This window comes from Cucumis melo, chromosome 11, assembly GCF_025177605.1.
Source record: "Cucumis melo cultivar AY chromosome 11, USDA_Cmelo_AY_1.0, whole genome shotgun sequence".
NCBI lineage: Eukaryota > Viridiplantae > Streptophyta > Magnoliopsida > Cucurbitales > Cucurbitaceae > Cucumis > Cucumis melo.
Genome location: NC_066867.1, coordinates 19,307,798 through 19,312,533, shown reverse-complemented (window position 1 = coordinate 19,312,533; position 4,736 = coordinate 19,307,798). Strand labels below are relative to the sequence as shown.

General features: G+C 32.6%; 1 long non-coding RNA gene across 2 annotated transcripts; it reads left to right on the top strand.

Moving 5' to 3' along the window:
* Positions 1–657: 657 nt before the first annotated feature.
* LOC127151677 (uncharacterized) lies at positions 658–4,443 on the top strand. Of its 2 annotated transcripts, none has more exons than XR_007824755.1 (3): positions 658–834; positions 1,819–3,847; positions 4,233–4,443. It is a non-coding gene; the product is annotated as an uncharacterized LOC127151677 (long non-coding RNA). The 2 variants fall into 2 exon arrangements; XR_007824754.1 differs by having other exon boundaries at positions 658–1,659.
* The last annotated feature ends 293 nt before the right edge of the window (positions 4,444–4,736 follow it).

Genomic DNA, 4,736 nt, shown 5'->3' with positions numbered 1-4,736 from the left:
GTGAGGTTAGCACGCGTTAGCACGCGTGGCTAGGCCCTTAAGCCTGCGCGTGCATATAGTCCGCCACCCATGCTTTTCGTGCTAGCTAGACAACCCGCCCTCTTGCCATTTTTAGGCATTTTTTAGTGGTTTAATAATTTTTGCATGGAATTTAGATATTTTTGAATTTTAGAGACTGAATGAATTATAAATACCCTATATTAAGGACAAGTAGAATTTGGAGAATTTTTCTCAAGCCAGGAGAAAAACCTCTAGTTTGTGAGTGATTTGCATTTCAATGATTATTTAGATTCTTAAGATTTCTAAGTTGAATTTCAAGCTTCACAAGCAATAGCTTGCAAATGACTTTCATTTAATCCATGTTCATTAAGTTATGCTAGTACTATCACTACAAGAAAAACCACCTACTATGATAATTGGTTCCATCCCAAATTGAAGGAGGAAAATAATAACTGTCATAAAATGTCAAAAAGCGCGTTTTTGGCGGGAAAAGACGAAAAATTTCAGATTTGAAGAATTTATGTCAGTTTTTAACTGTCACGAATCTATGACAGTTTTTAAATGTCATTAAATATAATTTTCAAATTATAAGTATTTATTTCAAATTATATAAAAAGAAAGAAAAAGAAGAGGGAGGGAATTGGAGTTTCTTCTTCACCATCTACTTTCTTTTCTTCTTCCTTTGCTAGGGCACAACAACAACATTGCAGCATCCCAAATTCCGTGATCCTTCCTCTTCTCCTTCTAAACCTCTCCCCTTTGCCGATTCAAGCTCTCCCTTGCCGGTTTTCCTCTCCAAAAATCGTCAGCAACAATGGAGGAACGGATGTTTTGGTTGGTTTCGTTACTCTTTTCTCTCTCTTTTTAGTTTTTTTGTGAGGAGAGGAGAAGACAACACTCTTTTCTCTCTTTCTCTCTCGTTCCCTCTCTAGAAAACCCACTTACACAATCCTCCATCAATTCTATATACATAAACTTTTCGTTTTCTTTCTCTGTTTTTCCCCTTTTTGTTTTTGTGTTTTTTCGAAGGAAATTGGATGGTGGGTTTTTGATTTGATCCAAATTGCTACTCTCCAATTTCTCTTTTGTGTTGGAAATGGGGATTGGGTAGTGGGTTTTGATGGGATGAGTTCTTCGCGGACGATGGGACGGTGAGTTTAGAACTATGTTCCTCTGTAGATTGCACCATCCTTGCACGAAGGTTCTTTTGCTAATTTCGGTATTGTTTATTTGTTTCCCTTCCGTAGATTGCAATTTCTTATTTATTTTTATTTTTTATGTGAGCTTTTGTGTTGTGTGTTCGAGCATTTCGATGTCCAAATGCTCTCTCTAATTGTTTTTATGTAAATTCTAAAGTTGCTCATGTCTTCTCTTGAATTTCTATTTCAAAATGTGTTGTTTGGTTATATTTTGCTAATTTTTTGTTCATGTTAGTTGTGTTTCTAATTATTCTAAGGAATATATGATTTTAATTTGAATGTTCTCATTGCTGTATTATCGCTTAGTCTGACGTTTTTGGCTTAAAATGTAGAAGATGTTATAACTTTTAATTTCAGCCACCGAGTGATAAAGTACATGTAAATTAAGCTAATTTTCCATTCTTCTAGTGTTTTCTATATTGGTTTACAAACAGGAGGAAATCAGGAACCAACTTGGAAGGTATAACATTGTATACATTTTTCTTGTGTCTCTCCTATTTTTAACAATGCATCCCCCCGCAGTAGCTGAATTGTATTCAAACATTCCAACCTTGAAATTGCAATTTGATTATGTTTGACATTTGGAGTGAAAATTGCGTTACTTTCATTTTATCTGCAGGATCAATGGATTAAAGCACTACCCCGCTTGAGGATATTTCATCTCTCGATCTCAAAACGTATCCTTAATCTTTTTCTTTTTCTTTTTCTGGAAAATTGCAGTGTGCGTTGTTTGATATTTTCATGTATGGCTTAAAGGCTGGTTGCATTCTCAGTTTGAGATTTCTAGGCATTCTTAGTTGGACTTGTTTGTTCAACATGTTTGAGATTTCTATTGGCATATTTTGTTGGACTTGTTTAGACGGCTGAGATTTCTGGGCACATTTAGTTGCACTTGTTTATTCGATTCTTTGTTTTTCTCAACCATTCACAAAAGGTTAATCTGACAAAATATGGGTATTTCTACTTCTAGGGGATTAAATCGTTTAGGATGAAGTACAGCTGATTCTGTTTTGTCGGGTGATATTGAATGATGATTGAATAAGCTGCTTAATATATTTCTTAAACTAGTGGCTTTGCAGAAGTTTATATGGGAATACTCTTAAGGTACATTTGGTTTGAAATTATTTCTCAGAACATTGTTTTGAAAATTAACCCAGGCCTTCCGTGTGGTCTTCTTGCAAACAACAAAAATTTCCCAAATATAAGGGATGCTCATCATTCTTCCTAAATATATATTTTTCTCTAATTTTAGGTTCATGCCATATTGAAGGATCTGGTTCACAAAGCGATAGGTGAAACTCTAGTATGCTCTTGAACCTTGCATATGATACACTTAAATTAAAACCATGCTCCATATTTTTTTTAAGTTTGAAATAGCTCACTGCAATTCTTGAGGTGGTCTACAACTTAAAACAGTTCTGTATAGAATTTGATTCATTTACTTAATTTGTCTTCAAATATCCATTAATGAGAGGTGCTTTCTCTTTTCATCCTTGTTTGCTCATGGAAGAAACAGTCAATCGATGTTTAATTAACTTTTTATAATAACATCGATTAGTTTGGTTAGATTGACTTCGGAGTTATAGTTGTTCAAATATGTTTTGAGTTATAGTTTGGTTAGATTGACTTCGGAGTTATAGTTAGTTCCGGCTATTAGAAACATAGTCAGCGTCTCATCATTTTTCTTTGAGGGATAGGATAGCTTTTTCTCTGATTTCTCTTTATTTTATAAATTCACTAATACTAAGACGATCATGTTTTTTTCTGATATGAAAGATTGTAATGGTAACGGTGCTTATAAGAGATGATCAATATGTATATGATTCTATCTTCTTTCAGCTTGACTTTGCGAGAATGAATTTGAATTTATGGAATAGTTATGCTCATTTGAGCTTCTCTCTAAGAATATCAGTGTTAAATTATTGTATGTTATAATGATTACGACGTATAACATTGCCCTAAATTTATCTTATTGGGTTTTAGCATTTTAGTTGAATTTAATTAGGTTTTTGGATTCATGGGTTTGGATAGAATGTTTCTTGGGGTAATGGGACATTCGGATCTTTGAGTAGATTTGGGTTGCTATTATTTGGAAGTTGATTAATAATGTTTTAAGATTAGGAAATGAAATATTAAACCGAGCACTAATTGTGGTAAAGAACATGGAACTGAACTCGATGGTGATCCAATCTGAAGGAGAAAAGTCAACTAGTGTTTGTATTTATCTTGGTTGAAAATTCTTCTTGTTTCGGATGCGAATGCTCAACTTGAAATCTGATTTGCAGGGTGAACTGGGGAGTTGGAGTTTCAATTGATTTAATTTTGCTTCCATGTGGTGGAATGTTATGGATCAAATATTTTTTTGTTTGCTTCATTTGCTTTCTTCATTTGCTTCTCATTTTTTTCATTTTCCGATCTTGGTTTATTATTTTTGGATTTTATTAAGTGGGGTTTCACTTGTTTCTTGGTTGCTTTCTTCAAATTACCTTGATAAATTCACTGCATCTCTATTATCATCGGCTTGTTCTTCATTGACATTTTACAGGAAATGAGATTACTGAAATAAAACGGGTTTGCTTCAACTAGCAGAGTCTTTAAACTTTCTTCATAGCAATGCATGTTTCATTCACTGTGCTATATCTCCGGAGGTATCAATTTTATTTCAACATTTTTTCTTTTTCTGGTAGTTTAAAACTTTTTATTAAGTTTCTTGGGAGTATTTGGTGTTTTTTCTAGTGCTTCATTTTAGAACTGAAGTGTTGAATGATACAAACACCATACAAATGGAGTTTTGTTGATGTATTGAAGTAGGAGAAATTTATGCGTTAAGGTAGGCATTTTGTATTATAATATAGAAATCATAATATAGTAGGTGTTTATGGATCATGTGTGTGTTTCTATAGGCGTTTTGTATTTATGTGTTGCCTCTAATATGTTTTGCTTTGGACTTTGTGTGAAGTTGTGTACTTCATTTAGCTGAGTTTGTGTGCTGTATTGTTGAATCAATTTTGTTTCATTTTATTTTCTTATTAGGTTTTTCCAGAATCCATTGGAGTAGCGAAACAATATTTGCGGCAATTCATTGATGTATAGGCATTATTGTAGGTTTGGTAGGAAAATTTCTGGTTTAAATGTAGTTATTTAAATAGCTTATTTGTAACAAACCATATCTGTACCAACACTTAAAGCGATATTATAAAATGTATGTTTCTTTATATTAAAGCGTTCACCGTTTCTTTTAATATATGATTGTATTGGTCTATGTAATGGTACGTGTAATGGCAGTGCAACATGAAAAACAAGATTCAATAAAAAATAGTGCAAGAAAAATAGTGACTAAAAACAAAATTATGACATTTAAATGTAAAAAAAAAAACTGTCATCGAAAAAGTTTTATTGACAGTTAATTAATATCATGGAAAGTGAAATGATGACAGTTAATAAGTGTCATAAAAGATAAATAATGACATTTAATATCTGTCATACAATATTAACAATGACAGTTATTCACTATCATAAAATGTAAACAATGACAGT